Genomic DNA, 17,753 nt, shown 5'->3' with positions numbered 1-17,753 from the left:
CGTAACTAATAAATGTAGAAGGTTGTGTTTCAAACCTTAAAAAAAAAAGTATCATGAATGTTTCCAAAATTTATACCTATGTCTCCAAGCTGATTTTTTTTTTTTTTCGGTACGCGGGCCTCTCACTGCTGTGGCCTCTCCCGTTGCGGAGCACAGGCTCCGGACGCGCAGGCTCAGCGGCCATGGTTCACGGGCCCAGCCACTCCGCGGCACGTGGGATTTTCCCGGACTGGGGCACGAACCCGTGTCCCCTGCGTCGGCAGGCAGACTCTCAACCAGGGCACCACCAGGGAAGCCCTGATTTTTTTGATATGGGTATTTTTTGAGATGAGGTGCCGTATTCTTAAAAAAATGTTTTATCTAAGTTTTAATATTGAAGTGACAAATTAAAGTGTGAATACTGGTGGGCTTAATCTGATATTCCTCTTTTCAATTTAAATAAAAGATTGTGGCATTTTAATCACTTGCCCTCTGTCCTTGCTGCTGCTGTTGTTGCTAATTTTCCTATGGGACCATGGGGTTCTGTGCCTACCTGTGATCAATTCAACATGAGCAAAACCTAACTCTCATTCCATCCTCCCCAATCTTTCTTACAGATGACATCTAGAACAACCTTGACATGTTGCAGAATAATCTTAACGTGATTTTATCAAAGTGTTGTTAAAATTGCAGCATTTTAAATCCTTACTCTGGAAAAATCACATTTTGGAACCTGACATGTCTACCCATCTAATCTACTTTTATTTCCCACAGTCATGTTGTATAATTTTGTTTGCATAAGCTCTGCACATTTCCTATTGAATTATATTTGTAAGTATTTTAAATTTTTGGAAACATTTTGAAAAGAACATTTTGTATTTGCAAAACGCATCTTGCTGTAATGAATAACAGTTACTTTAATATTTGTTTAGTATATGACCTCATTAATGAACTCATTATTTCTAAGAGCCCTCAGTTTGTTCTTTTGGTGTGCTTAAATCTATAAGTAATGGTTATTGTTTACCCTTCTTAATAGTTATGCCTCTTATTTATATTTTGACTTCTAAAGAGCTGATATCCAAAACAGTATTAGCCAACAGTGGTGGTAGAAATAATTTTAGTGCTGTCTAACACTTGCAGATGATGCCTGTATTAATTATGATTTCTATTTTTTCTACATGAGTTGTATTTATTCTGTTAAGGTTGCATGAATTTATTACTGATTTAGTAAATACTTGCAAGTAATAGACATAATTTTATGAGGTCCCTTTCAGAATTAAAGCAACCAAATGCTTTTTTTCTCCCTTTAATTATTAGCCTGATGATACATATTAGTTTTCTGCTAATATTAAAATATTCTAGAATTATTATATCATGGTCTTCATACATTTCCATTTTTAAATAAAGCTAAAATATTTTTTTTCAAATTATAGGCATGATGCCAGCATGTGTATTTGAAGATACAGTGTTCTTTGAACTGCTTTGACTAGGTTTGATGCCAGTTGGATTTATAAAAGAGAATGGAGGACATTCAACTTTTATTTTTTAATTCCCTTTCATGATTTGGAATGGGAATCATCTATTCTTTGTAAGCTTGAAAGGGCTTGTCTTTAACCTAACTATAGACTTACTACCTTTTCATGTATTTGCGTTCAATTTTTTTTTTTGTTGTTGTTGTTAGTGACCTTTGTATTATAGTGTTTATTTAAGGGAACGAAATTTGATTTATTTGTTAACTAGAATGTTCTAAATTTAAAAAGTCATTAATTTCATATTTTCTCTAATTTGTTTTTTATGGTACTGTATTACTCTATTTTATTGAAATAATATTTTCTATAGTTTTATTGAGGTAGAAGAGATATAGAGTAATCTGCATATATTTAATATATACTATTTGATGAGTCTGGACAAATGAATCCACCCATGATATCATCCCCCCAATCAACATAATAAACACATTCAACACAACCAAAAGATCCTTGTGTCCCTCTGCTTTTTTTTTTTTTTCTGCTAAGAACACAACATGCATCTACCCTCTTAACACATTTTGAAGTACACAATATTGTACCATTAACTACAGGCACAATGCTGTACAGCAAACCTCTAGGGTTTATTCCTATGGTTATCTAGTGTAACTATAACTCTGTTCCCACTGAGCAACAATTCTCACTTCTCCCTCTTTCCCTAGCAGCCATCATTCTGGGATCTGTTTCTATAAGTTTGACTATGTTAGATATCTCGTATAAGGGGAATTACACAGTATTCATCCTTTTGTGACTGACTTATTGCACTGAGCATAATGTCCTCCAGGTGCATCCACGTTGCCACAAATAGTAGGATTTCTTTATAGCAAAGGGAACAATAGAGTAAAATGTAGCTTACAGAAGGGGAGAAAGTATTTGCAAATCATCTGTCTCATAAGGGGTTAATTTCTAAAATATATAAGGAACTCATATAACTCAACTCAAATACAAAATAAGCTGATTTAAAAATGGGCAAAAAGGACTTGAATAGACATACCAATGGCCAACAGATATAACAAATGTCACTCAACATCACTAATGATCAGAGAAATGCAAATTCAAACAACATTGAGATACCACCTCACCTGTTAGGTTGGCTATTATTTAAAAAAAAAAAGAAAAAAAGATAATAAGTGTTGAAAATTGAAACCCTGTGCACCATTGGTAGAAATGAAAATTGGTGCAGCCACTATAGAAAACCGTATGGAGACTTCGGGGTCTAGGACATGGACATCTTTGGGGGTGGGGAACATTATTCTGTCTACCACACAATTTTTTTTGTTGTTGTTGTTGGCTGCATTGGGTTTTCATTGCTGTGCGCGGGCTTTCTCTAGTTGCCGCGAGTGAGGGCTACTCTTCACTGCGGTGCATGGGCTTCTCGTTGTGTTGGCCTCTCTTGTTGCAGATCATGGGCTCTAGGTGCGTGGGCTTTAGTAGACGTGGCACGTGGGATCAGTAGTTGTGATGCACGGGCTTAGTTTCTCCGCAGCATGTGGGATCTTCCTGGACCACAGCTCGAACCCTTGCCTGCACTGGCAGGAGGGTTCTTAACCACTGAGCCACCAGGGAAGTCCTCAAAACATTAAAAATAGAACTACCATGTAATCCAACAATCCCACTACTCTGTCTATATCCCAAAGAATTGAAATCAGCATGTGGAAGATAATTCTGCCCTCCCATGGCCACTGCAGCACTATTTACAGTAGCCAAGACATGGAGATGATCAAAGTGTCCATAGGCAGATGAATGGTTAAAAGACTGGTGTGTACATACAATGGAACATTATACATTAGTTTGTTTCTGTTGTTTTTATTATATTTTTCTTGATATTCAATGACTTGTTTGGATTAGGGTGTTTAGGTCTTTCCTCAGCTTGAGAATATGTTCCTTTACTCAATCTTTTTTTTTTTTTGCGATATAGGGGCCTCTCACTGTTGTGGCCTCTCCCGTCTCGGAGCACAGGCTCTGGACGCGCAGGCTCAGCAGCCATGGCTCACGGGCCTAGCTGCTCCGTGGCATGTGGGATCTTCGTGGACCAGGGCACGAACCCGTGTCCCCTGCATCGGCAGGCGGACTCTCAACCACTGCGCCACCAGGGAAGCCCTATTCAATCTTTATTAGTTTTTCTCTTCATTTATGTCATGCACTTTTCAGAGGCACTATGAGGAGATTACAACTCTCACCTCAGGGCTCCTTTTCATCGTTTCTCCTCTAATTATTACACATATCGCCTTTTGTCTTTATTCAGTAAGAGACTCCCAGACTTGACTTTGTCTGCGTCACCAATTATAATTTGTACCACTTTTTACAAGAATCTTAAATTATGGTGTGACAACATTTACTTATTTTTTCCTTAAGTCACTCTCCTCTTTTTAAAAATCTCTTGTCTCTTGTCCTAACATCTCATTCATCTATTTTTCACTTTCAAGGATCCATATTTTTTTAATATTCCTTCAGAGAACAAGTAGATACTTTCTATCAATTAATTCTTAAAATAATTCTTTTCAAAAGTTAAAAAAAATATTTATGTCCTGGTATATTGATTGCAAAACTCACTTTTTCCTGTGTCCACACCCTCTGCAATGTTACCTTGTAGTTCCTACCATTAAACTGTGGGATCTACTCTCCACCCTTTGAATCTGGATGGGGCTTGTAACTTGCTTTGGTGAGTAGAAGTAAAAGCAAAAGTGGTCTGTGTTGTCCTGAGTCTATGCCTCAAGGGGCCTTGGACTTCTCTCTCAGAGCTCTGCCTCTTCCAGGGAAAAGGCCCATTGTCGCTGGCTAAGTGATTAGCCATGTATGGCAAATTGCCTCCATCATCCCAAAGGACAGCCAGCCAACTCCTAGATGTGTGAATGCACCTGCTAATCTTAGAAACAGAGCCTAGCCTCTCTCACTCACCAACAGGACCCATGAACTGAATAAATGCTTTTGTTTTAAGCCATGACATTTGGGATAGTTCCTTTTGCTGCCCCTTGAGGTGTTAGTTAACTGAAAATAATGATATGTTTATCTCCCTTTCTTGATTCATAGCTTTTTATAGATACCATAATGAAATACTTCGGGGTAAGAATTCTTAAAAAGGTGTTTCTTTCTTCATGTTCCATGTCCCATTGGTCCCACAGTCATAAGAATGGATTCTTCTTGGACGTTGTCTTTATTTACCTGCCCTCTTCTGCTCCTGCCATTGTCCACAGGAGTCAGGTGGGCTGTCATGGCATCTGGAGGATACGCCTTTCAATGTTTTTCAATGAGAAAAGACTTCCCATGCTCAAGACATTCTATCCTAGAATATTTCCCATACTCACATGCTTTCTGTTGGTACATCTGCACCTCAACTTCATATAGCCATTTCTAGCTATTGATGATCTCTGGAGAACAAAGTGGGCTCATATAAAATAATAACTTTAAACCTGTCTTCTGCTCCCACCTCTGGTCTTTCCCATTGGGGATTCCACTGGGATTTCCTCTCAAAATTCACCAGGAAAATTTAACCCCGTGGTCCCATCTGTGCCACCCAGGAGGAAATATATTGATGTTTAGCATTCCCTTTCCTCATTTCAGCCCTTGGCGAGCTTCTTCCTCTTTCTGATATTCTTTCTTCATTTCAACTGTTTTGTGTTAGGAGAAGAGGGAAATTGGGTATAGTCATAGCCAGGTCACCATCTTCTGCAGAAACAACTTCTATTTGGAGTTTGGTAAGTGAGCTTCTTGAGTAATGAGGTCACTTGTGGTCACAATCTCTGTTTCTGGGAGAGAAATGGATGCAGGGTGAGGTTGCCAGTCTCCCCCGCCCCGTGGAGCCCATGGTGAGGGGTAAGCTTAAGACTGGACTCTGCACTGGAGCCAACCACATCAGAATGCCTTCCTGGGACCATGATCTGTAGCCTGCAGTCTGCAGTCTCAGCCTGGGCTGGCATTTTTTGTTGTTTGCATAGAAAATACATAAAATGTAACCATCAAATTTTCCACCATTTGATGTGGGATCCTCTCAAAATCTATTCAATTAAAAAAAAAACTATTCTGAAGAAGGAGAGAAGAATAATCAGATGCACAGAAAGAAGGAGAGGTAACAGTAAGAAGGAGGAAGCTGTTTGGGTTCTTTGTGGCCTTTAGGCTGCCTGTGCGCTGAGATACACATTATTATAAAAAATCCATCCATTTTGCATTTCCAGGCCTGTGTTGGGTTAACAAAGAGTCCAAATATACGTTCCAAATATATGTTCATCTCTACTTAGTTAATATCAGGTTTCCCTGTGCTCAGTCTGGCAGTTATAATGCCTGCTCTCTCTGCTCTGGAACTTTCTGCGGACTGAAGGATCCAGAAAATATTAATGCAGTGAAACACCATAACTCACTGTGAAATATCACTCGAAGGCTTAAAACATTGTGATCATTCATAAAATAATTACATCCATGAAAAGTCAATACCACCCTGAAGACTTTCATGGCTCCAAGATTTATATGTTTTCCATATTACACGAGCAAAGTCAACCCACCCACAGAGCAGAGTAAGTCCAGAAGGGCCCAGGGGAGAAATAAGGTTTCAAGCACACTCTGCATTTCTATTAGCCTTTCAGCTCACCATCTCTGCAAGATGGATATACAATAAAGTAAAACATCTACATTATTAGAACGGTGTTTCATAACTTGCAGGTTGAAGTATACCTTCAGATTCTTTGAGACGTGGGTGGGAACACTTCTGATTCCTGGACTGAAAAGTTTTCTCTGAGAAAAATAGGCTGAAGTCTGCATTTCATGCCTTTATTTTATTCCACTATCTCAGCATCTGCTTACTACAAGTGATGTGGTCTGTGTAATTATTTTATTTAATTCTTTTCTTTTGGCCGCACCATGTGGCATGCATGATCTTAGTACCCTGACCAGAGATTGAAACTCTGCCACCTGCAGTGGGAGCATGGAGTCTTAACTACTGGACTGCCAAGGGAAGTCCCTGTTTTATTTAATTCTTAAGCCACCTTTTTTCCTTTCTTCTCCATCTATCTTCCCCAGATCCTTTGGAACTGCAGAGTCCTTGCCATTGAATTCGATAAATATTAGAATCGTTAAGTTAAAACCTCTTTAAGCCACCATATCCCAATTTGGACATTGGAAATGATCATATGTGCCTTAGTGGACTGTTAAAATGATCGAATGAGCTTTACGGAAATAGGATTGTCAAATTCTGCAAGTCAGTTTCTCTCTCCCTTCACTTGTGGGAAGCTTTTCTGACCACTGGGGGGTGTCAATTCCAGGCCAAGTTTCTCTGCTGGCTGTGTGGAACCCAGTTACCACAGCCCAGCTGAGCACCTGCAATGTTCCCTGAAGCAACCCATATTGGACACCATACTTTCAGTTTCAGTTAAAGGGCGATGGGTGATGGGTAGGTTCTTTATGAAATGAACTAGAGGTCAGACTAGTGAGCAACATTTTATTTTCGTTAAACTAGTGGAAGGTTGGTCTGGCTGTTCTGAATTGGGTTTTGACCTTTTGTCTTGGGGACTTGGGGAACCTACATCTGAGGTTAGTGTCTTGCGTAAATGGAAGCTTTGCTTAATGCCTAATTGTGGAGAGGAGTCAACTTGTGTTTGGGGCTTCCTAAAATCTTATTTAGCTACATGTGCACTGTGACATTAGGATTTCTTTCCAGGAATAACTTACTTTCTTGTCCTTTTCTCTGAACTATGAGCTCAACTAGTCACAAAAGCTTACATGGTATTTTATTGAAGACTCCTTTCAAGGTGGATACAACTTAGAAAGTTTATCATTAAACTGGAGAACTGCATTCACCATCTGAAGAATCTCAACCCCTTTCAGCAAAAGCTCTATGAGTTCTCCAGATCCTGCTCAACTCTCCAGGGAGGAAGCTGCAATGAAAGGAAATCAAGCCTCTTGTGGATGGACGGCAGGTGCAAGGGTGGTCCTCTCTGTGGCCTGGTTTCATTGTGGCCACTGCTATCATCCGGCTCAGCGAGAGAGTACTGGGCATGGGGTGTGCCTTGTTTATAAGTTACAGTCAGTGGCTTGGCAAAGGGTCCCAGGGGTCAGCCACTAAAAACACCAATCTGAACACTGCATGATTACAATCATTATTGATGTTTTCACTTAATGTTTATATAACATTGGCTAAGCCTTTCGCCCTTTACAAAGCATAAAGCTTGACAGTGCCATTTATTATCCTCTCTAAGTAAAGAACGATTTTCTAAATAGAAATGCAACTTCATTTTAACCTAAAGGCCAATCTCATCACTGAGGCAGAATTATAACTGAGGCCATCTTAAAAGAGAAAATAATCAACTGTTAATTATTTATAGTGCCTAATGATGCATGAAATTTGTCACATTTCCAAGCGCATTTTTAGCTAAATATGCACAGATGATAAAAGCCCTGGGATCTAAATCAGTAATTAATTTCAAACCAAAATGTGTTTGAAATTTAGCACTCTACACTTGCGTTTTTCAAAACCTAAAGATTTAGAAGAATCTCTGCCTTGCCTTCACCATTTTATTTATAGCTGAGAGTTTCAATAAAATGCACCTGTTTATATTCGAAAGGAAATAGCATATTCTTGCAAAAGCTTTAGAATTTCAAAATAAATTTAAGTCAATATCATTTGAAAGCAGCTGAGTTAGATTTGGGAACATTATGTTCAACTCTCAGTAACAAGATTAGAATAAATGCTAGTAAAATATGGAAAAGAATGAGGTCACTAAGTTGAAATATTGTACTCTGCAAGTTAGGAGAAAAGTAGATATTTGAAAACACAATTAACCTTTGAAAAGGAAAACACACCACATTCACATTAGGGAATGGGTAAACTTAACTAATGAAAATTTCTAGCCCTGTAATGTTGGCAAAGAAAAAATCTCTCTCATTTAAAATGTCAGAATAGTCTCAGATCTCCCGTTAAGCAATTTGTTAAACTTTCCATGGTAATAAATATTAGATTCGATCATTGAAAAAAGCTCAAGTAGAACGAGAATACTGAAGGGCACTTGCAAAGTGTCTGTTTTTAAGTTTCAAACATCTGTTTGTTGATTAAATTATTTATTCATCCTTATTCACTCCTTAAGTACACAGAATGTCTCGTAGGTGCCAAGGCATTGAATTAGACTCTCCTGATACTAAAAATAGTGTCCTCAAGGTCCTCACAGTCTTGAAGGTAAGACTCCTGTAAGCAAATAGAAGTGACGTGCTGTCAGTCGAGTGACATTGACTACTAGCTGCTTCCTGTATCAGTTACACATTCTTCAGTTAAGATAACCATGCTTTTACTCAAAATCGATCCCATCTCCCAGACTCAGTTGCTGCGGGTGTGACCACAGAAAAGGTTTTTCCAGATAAAAGTTAGGGAAGACGTGTAAGAATTCTTGGAAATTCCCATAAAGGTATAGGGTGATGTCCTTCCTGCTCAGAGGAATGCAGTCATGATGGCTGAGTACCCACAGCCATCTTGGGCTATGAAGTCACCTTGGAAACCCATGCCATGTTCTGGGATGATGGAGCAGAAAGACAGAAGGACTCTGAGCCACTGATTATTGTGGAACCTCCAAAACAACCCTGGGCAGATCATCTCTGAACTTTGTTTTGTGAAACACAGAAACATACTTCTACCTTATTTTGAGGTATCATGTTGCAGAAAACTGAACCCAGCGCTGATGTGATGGTATATTCAATTATAATAAACTGAAATCTTATAACATACCCTCATCACGATTTCAGTACACAGGAAAGATAATAGCAAAGAAAGCAGTCTTTGCTTGCTTTATATGCCATGGAGAAATAGAACAAATAAATAAAGATAACAACGTTAAAAATATATAATAGTGAGATACATTCTCTGAAGAAATTATAGTGGTGTCTACAAACTCGGGGCACTAATCCAGAGAAAGACATGAGAAAAGCTTTCATTGTGGAGTCATGACTGAGCAGAATTTTAATTGAGGACTATTTTGGAGGCTGCTGTTGGGGAGAGGAATAATCCAGGCAGAGAGGGCAGCGTAGATGAAGGCAGAAGGACACAGGAGAGTAGTGCATTTTCTGGGGTATGTAAACGCTTTATGTTTGGGGTAGAGGGTAGCTGGGGCTGTGCTGTGAGTTTGGGGAAAGAGGCTGGAGTGAGAAGAAGAAGATACAAGGGATACATCCCACGAGGTCCTGTTACTTTTCTTTTGATTCCAGAACTCTTATAGTTACAGGAAGGTCATGGAGATGCTTGGAAAATTTGGCATCAGAGTGAGATTTAAAGAGCTATTATTTAGATTCACAGAATGAAATGTGCTTTGGAACAATCCTTTTGAAGGATTTTGTTTTGTTTTGTTTTGCGTAAAACCCTGAGGAGTTTTTCAATTGTTCCATAATGATAACAACAGACACTTGTGTGATGCTTATCTGTGCCAGGCACTTACAAGTACTTTGTACTTAGTAGTTAATCTCATTCTAAAAACACTGCTGTAGGCTATAGGCTAGGTGCTGTTATTAACCCCGTTTCACAGATGAGGAAACTGAGCTCAGAAAGGAAAAGGAAGAGCTAGGACTCGAGTCTGAAACAGATTCCTGTCCCCCTTTAGAGTTAGGTGATAGTCAAGCAAGAAGACTTACATGTGGATAGCACCTGAGATTTTGGAAGATGAATTTGCAGCAACATGGATGGACCTAGAGATGATCATACTAAGTGAAGTATATATCACTTATACATGGAATCTAAAAAAAAATGATACAAACGAACTTATTTACAAGAGAGAAACAGACTCATAGACATAAAAAACAAACTTATGGTTACTGAAGCGGAAAGGGAGGGTGGGAGGAGAGATAAATTAGGAGTTTGGGCTGAACAGAATCGCATTACTGTGTATAAAATAAACAACGAGGACCTACTGTATAGCACAGGGAACTATATTCAACGTCTTGTATTAACCTATAATGGGCAAGAATCTGAAAAAGAATATATATATACACACATATATAAAACTGAATCACTTTGCTGTACACCTGAAACTAACACACCATTGTAAATCAACTATACTTCAATAAAATAAATGTATTTATTTATTTTTTCATGGAAAGGCATTTTATTTTAAATATAGCAGTGTGTGCATGTCAATCCCAAACTCCCTAAATATCCCTCACCCCCACCCTTCCTCCCTAGTAACCACAAGTTCATTCTCTAGGTCTGTGAGTCTGTTTCTGTTTTGTAAATAAGTTCCTTTGTAACATTTTTTTTTTTTTGGTTCTGCATATAAGCGATATCATATGATATTTGTCTTTCTCTGTCTGACTTACTTCACTTAGTATGATAATTTTAAAAAAGATTTTGGAAGACGAGGGTCATGTCTAATTTTTACTACCATCCTGTGACTTTGTCCTTCCCATCTCCATTCTACAAAGAAGCTGTGCTTCAGAGGGTAGAACTGGGGACCGTGTTGGGACCCCAGCCCCAGGCAGGTCTACCGGTCAGATCAGCCATCCACAGTTACCCCTCTATTAAGAATTATTCTCTTCCCAGAATGGACAAAGCTTTGTATTAAGGTAGCATAAGTCCCCATTTGGTCTCCAAATGGGAGCCAAAAGGCAGCCTTACCAAAGGCAGGCAGCAACTGGCTATTTCCAGAGACCAATCTTGGGCAGCTTCCCAGGAGAGAGCCCAAAGTGGAAGGCTGCTGGGATTTGGGGCTCATCCTGCCTTTGCTGGGATGAACAGGAAGGTGTTCAGTAAGGTCCTTTTGAAGTTCTTTTCTTGGGGTCAACTCTCTATTTTCCTGGTAATCCTTTGGAAATTCTGCCTGAGTTGGGAGGATTTTGGAGATTTGACCATCTGGCTATGTCAGGAGGCATCTGTGCCTGCAAAATAACTATTGTCTATCTTCCACTTGAAAGTAACTTATTTTAAAGTGCAAGTAGAGATTTCAAGTTGCATTATTAAAACCACTCTGGAAAGGGAAATTTATTAATCATTTATCAGCTAGAGGCAAATCGCTTAATATTATTTAAATGAAAATGTTTAAACATAGTTGTCTTTTCCCCCTTGCTTGTTAAGCTGGTGCTGAAGCAATTCCAAAGTTTATGACAAGTTTTCCCACTAAGCTGGAGTCTGTATGAGCCTCTGGGACCAATAGCTTCTCATCAAAATGGTGAGCTCTGGCAGGGCATTTGTAATTAAGTATCCACAGGGGCCAGGCAGCTCCTTCTAGGGGAAGAAGAGTCAGGGTCAACAGGAGTGGGGAGTGGGGGTGGCTGGAGCTAATTGGAACTGCGGGATCTCAGAGCAGAACATCAGGGGTCATCTGATGTGTCACCTGTATGTCACCTTCCTGGCCTCCTAAAAGAGAGAGTGGATGGGACTCTGGAGCTGCCTTGGAGCCCTAATCTCTGGTGGCTGTTGGAGGACTTATCTGTTCCTTCAGCACACGTTACTGACCGCCAACGATACGTCAGGGGCTGTTCTGGACACTGAGAACACACGACCCATGAACACTAGTCTCCGTCACCAAGGAAATGAACGCATAATCTCAGAGTAGACAAGTAGCAGGAGGGAAGGAACACATGGCATGTGATAGACGGTGACTTACGGCAGGAAAGGGGGTGGGCACTTCCCAGCCTGGGTTCCCCAGAGAAGGCGGCCAAGAGTAAGGAGAAGGTGCTGCCCCTTTATTTAAGGAGGTCAGTCCCGCGGAGGTGAGAGTGAAGCAAGGAGGAGGTGGCAGAGCATAGAGGACCCCTCCAGGGGAGAACGCTGGAAGAGCCTGTCCACCACTGCCCTCTCCCATGAGTTACACCCTAGGAGAGCTTTACCCTATGTGCTTGAGAGCTTGCACACGGGGCTGCAGAGCTGGGCACTCAGGGGTCGCCGGCGGTCTGAGCAGGAGCAGGGTGAGCTGCTGTCACGATCCTCCAGGGTCTGCCTGGTGCATGCGCAGTGGCCCGAGGGGGGTGCTACATGGCTGGGTGTACCCCGCACTGCTCTCCAGTCTGCGGGTGGCCTCCGGGACAGCTGGTGCCGGTAATGCCACTCAGGCCTCCATTTTTGTGAAGATTCCTCACTTCTTTCCTGAAAGCAGAGGTGGCAGCCAATCAGTTGTTTTGTTCTTGGTTGGCCACCGAAGCTGCAATGATCCTGCAATGACCTATTTCCTGTTACTACCGGGCAAGGAAGCTCCGAAAGATGTTCCCACCTTTCAGTCCATTCAGTGACTTCCCCAATGCTTCCTGTCATTGATCTTTGACCTGTGCTCCTTTCTTGTCTCTCACCAACTAGCCATGACTTTAATCGCTGCCCACGACTCTGCATTTACAGAGCTTAGACCGATTCATGTGAACCTCTCTGGACACTGTCTCTGGGAGGATTGCCCTTAGCTTTAGGGCCACCACTGAGCATGGTTTTAATGTGTCAGAGTCCATCTTCCACTGACACTGACGTATTATGTCAAGACATCTGTGAGTAGGTCAGGTGGGCATTGAAAATCTCCCCAGATAAGTGTCTGTTGAAGCAGAGGTGTCAGTGCAAAAGAAGGCGATGCCCTGGGCCTCTGGACTACCTGTTAATGAAATTTACTCATTATTCCTGGACTTGCATGGACCTTATTCCAAATACAACATTTTCAGGAAACAGTGCATTGCTACCTCCAGTTTCCTGTATGGCTCAGTGTCTTTGAAGAGACTTAGATACTGGTGGGCAGCTATTATCACACAGTCCCTGGAAGGTCAGGTTCCACTGGACTGTCTTCATCCTTTACTCAATGCCATGTTAAGACAGATCCAGAATGTCCTCTTCTTTTGTTATAGGTTGATATAGTGTCCCAGTTTCAAGGAGCCATTCCAGTGGTACAATAAGATCAGTGCCGGGGGTCTTGGTTGGAACTTCGAATTCCACATCCTGAGTGATATATCACATGCCGTTATATTCTCCTGATCCAGATTTATGTTCTGATTTCTCCACACAAGTACATGAGCCTCAAAATTCACTTCCATATATGCTTCTCTAGGGGTGAAATGTCTTTGTCGTTTAAGCTACATCCTCCAGCGGTGGGTTATGCTGAGACTTGACTGTGGTTTCCATCCTAGGGTGACATGGGGTGATGTATTAATTATTTACCATTGCATAACAAATGACCTCCTAAACTTAGTGGCTTAAAGCAATACATGCCTATTATCTTATTGAGTGTTTTTGTGAATCAGGAATCAAGTCATGCTTAGTGAGTGACTCTGATTCAGAGTTTCTCAAAAGATGTGACTTAGGTGCTGGCTAGGACTGTGGTCTCTTGTGAGGGCTTGTGTGGGGAGGATCCTATTTCAAGCTCACTTGTGTGTTTGTCAGCAGGATTCAGCTCACCCCTGTTGTTGGCCAGAGTGTCTTATTTCCCTGCTGATGTTTGCTGGTGGCCTCTCTCAGGTACTTGCCTTGTGCTCCCCTCCGTGGGGCACCTCATGACATGGCAGTTGCCCTTCCTCAGAGTGAGAGAGGCCAGTCCAAGATGACCCAACCTCACAAGGAACATCCATCACTTTTGCCATATTCTCTTCCTTGGAAGCTAGACACTGGTTCCAGCACACACCCAAGGACAGGTTATCACACGAATGAGAATACTGGGAGGTGAGGATTAGAGACAACAGAAAGATGTGATTCTTTCATCCCATCCTGAGCATGAGAATCTTCAAGCATCCATGGTTCTAACAAGTCAGCAGTGAGAAGAGACTCAATTACTTTGAGAGTCAAGGTTCATTAGCTCACTTCCCTGTTTTAATGGGTCTAATTGTATTCTAGTACAAAGTCCAATATTCTGGGTTTGCCCCAGACAGTTTCCTGTTTAAATGCATTTGCTTGTTTAAGTCACAAAACAAATGACACAGAGGATGGAAGCCATATTATGAATTCAATGGATCCCAGGCACTTTTGCCTTGTTAGACCACTATTGTATACACATATATATGCACACACACACACACACACACACACACACACACACACAGACAAATGCACTATCTATCTATTGTATATGCGTTTGTTATAATTGTTTTATGGCAGGAGTTGTTTACTATATGATACATTCCCATCCCTTCTTTGCATTCTAAGTCACTGTATGGCTCAGACCCACTGCCCTTCTCAACTTCACTATTTCAAAAGTCCATGCATTAGTGTCCCTAACCCCAGTCTGTATTACTTCAATCTTGATAAACTGTGAGGTCCCTGAGGCAGAGATCATGTCTGTTTTATTTATTTCTGTAAATACAGCCCTTACCACAGCAAGTGCACAATGTATGTTTGCTGGAAGAATCCCTGAGTGAATAGATTCTTTCTATGCTATACTCTGCTTACAGGTTTATTGCATAAAAACCACTTCTGATAGTGTCACTTCCCCTCTGAAAATAATCAAAATGGTTCCTCATTACCCATAGAATTTAGCCCTAATGCCTTATTAGGACCTGCAGTACTATCCTCACTCTGACCTCTATTATTTTGCCCAATTCTCCTGCAACAAGGCTCTGTGAACCTCATCTCTCACTGACCCATCTTGGAGGTAATGGATGGATATCTTTAAGGTTTTGGGAGGGATGTTGTAATTACAGTAGTTAACACCTCTTTGGGTATTTATAATTTACTGCATAAGGTGTTGAGGATATGGGAAATTTGCCCAGTAAGTCAACATAGGTAGTAATAGGAGGAAACAGAATATAAACCCAAGCAGTGTGATTCCAGTCCCCAGCCTAAGGTATTACATCAAAAGGTCTTGCTCTTGACAAGTTTCATAAAGCTCAAAATTCACAGCCTGGTCACCAAACTTATATGTTCTTAATGCTTATTCAAGCCACCAAAATATGGACTTTGGTCATCATCGTTTTATTGCTGGAGATACTCTTCATTGTTGGTACTCCTGAGCATGCATCCCCATGTGTGCATTCAAAGCTGCCCATGATCTGGCTGCTTTTGAGCTTGTCCATCTCCACTTCCTCCGTTTCCCCTCAAATGCTCTCCTGCTTGAGGCAAACCAAGCGAATGTGCTGTAGCTGCTCCAGCCCTCTGCCTTCCCTATCACACCCTCCACGCGGTACAACTTGACCAGCTCCCCGGGGCCCACCTTCAGTGCTATATCCCCTAGAAAACTTCCTCAGCACTCCCTTCCCCACCTCCCCTTAGAAGTAGTCTGTGAAATGTTATCCATTTAGTTAAATTTTTTCACATTCTCTGTTTTATTTATTCAAATACATCAATAAATATTTCATATCAGGATGAAAGCTATGTGAAGTCAAGGACGATGTAGTCAGAGACCCTAAGAACTCCAACCTGCAGGACAGAAGGCACATCAGATTGAAGGGGTTAGGACCCTCCCTGGGTCCCTGCAGGTCCTGCTATTGCTTTGCTCTCTGTTCACAGGAAAGCTTCCCACCTGAGTGTCTATACTTCCTCAATTCATATTGCTTCTTCTACCTATTAAAATTTCTTCCATTTATCCCAAAACTATTTTTGTCCAAAACACAGTGGCTTTTACTTTCTTAAGCCAAAGACCACTTCTCTTTGCAAATTGTATTCAACCTGTTACCAGCATTTGAAGCAACTGCCTACACTTTCCATCCTGAAGTGCAGTCTGGTTTCAGCTTGGGTAATGCCACGTTCTCTTTGGTCTTTCTTCCTGCCAAATTAGATGTTCCTTTTTTTGGTGTCCTTGGCTTGTTGCTTCTCCTGGAGTCCCAGGGATCAGTTCAAAATCATATTCTCTGCTATATCCACACTCTTTTCTAAGTTGATTTCATCCAATCCAGTGACACTAAACAATGAAGATGAGAACTATATTATTCTAAACACACAAGACCACATTCCATCAGTAAAACCTAGGAAACTTTTCTAAGACCTGAGCCACGGTCTCTGCTTCCTCCTGAGAAGTGTAACCTGAATGATTCATAAAGCCACGCTCTCTATAATTCAGGAGATAAAGTTCCTGTTTGATGGCAGACCTAGATAGATCTAACTGGAGACATAAATGGCGTGTGATACTTGTCTCTGTTAGCTATACCAACGGAGCATGACATATCTGTCCTCCTGGGTTTCCCCAGGGTCCCTTGTCCACAGAATAGTCTGTGAGTTCCTCCTGACAACAGCCCAACTCCCTGAAGCTCCACGCTTGGCACATCCTAAAAACATCTGCTTCAGACAAACGACTGGGCTTTCTAGATCATGCAAATTGAATAAAATGCTCTTCGCATTCGTAGCATTTTCACAACTTCTAAAAGCTGTGTGATTGCCTGTGCAGAGCTGATTGTACTTATCCTCTTCAGGAATATAACTGTCCGTTCACCCAGCATTTGGGCTTATTAAGCAGATTATCGTTTTGCAATTTTAAAGCTAACTATTAGCATGTGTTTAGGAGAGATTGTTATGTTTTACAATATCAAGCAAGAGAAATGAATTCATAATTGCAAATTAAACTATTATTTAAGGAATTTGTTATTTTAATAAAGCTCTATTGCTACATAAGGATGAGGATTTTTTGAGGAATTAAGTAAAACAAAGAATATTTTACAGATTTTTAATTGCCAGTTTAATCAATTATTATTTTAATTAATTTATTTATTTTTGGTTGCACTGCGTGGCATGTGGGATCTTAGTTCCCCAACCAGAGATCTAACCCACACCCCCTGCAGTGGAAGCGTGGAGTCTTAACTGCTGGACCGCCAGGGAAGTCCTTAATCAATTATTTTAAACATATTCCATCTCAGAATTCTCCAAAGACTTCATGTTTATCCTATTCCCATGGATTAGAGAGAAAGCCTTTAAGGCAAAGTCAGGGAATAGTTCCAAGGTCCAGAAAAGAAAGTAAACGAATGCCAGATGCCCTATCATTTCAACAGGAAATATTCATCTGGCATTTGTGGGTATAGAGTATGCAAATCCAGGTGCCACCTGTCACCTGTGAGTAGAGCTGTTGTGGCCGGGGCGGAGGGTGATGTAGGCACTTTGCTCAATCAGTAACCCACGGTAGTCCCTCTTGCAATGAATACTCAAGTGCTGTGGTGTAAACCCAAGAGCTTTCTGGTTACTGTTTCTGCAGAAGGATTTTAGCTGTGATGAAGAAGCAGTCTGGAAAAGATGTGGGATTTGGAATTAGATGAGTTGTTTGGATCTTAGCTCCACGTTAACATTTTAATCTTTCCCCCAATTTTGAATTTCTCTGAACCAGAATTTTCTCTAGTATGAAATAGGGATGTAGCACCCTGAGTGGGTCCCTGGTGCCGTATGAGGTGCAGGAATAGAGCCTGAGA

Source organism: Globicephala melas, chromosome 9 (assembly GCF_963455315.2).
Source record: "Globicephala melas chromosome 9, mGloMel1.2, whole genome shotgun sequence".
Taxonomy (NCBI): domain Eukaryota; kingdom Metazoa; phylum Chordata; class Mammalia; order Artiodactyla; family Delphinidae; genus Globicephala; species Globicephala melas.
The sequence above is the reverse complement of the archived record's forward strand: the minus strand, read 5'-3'. Positions refer to the sequence as shown.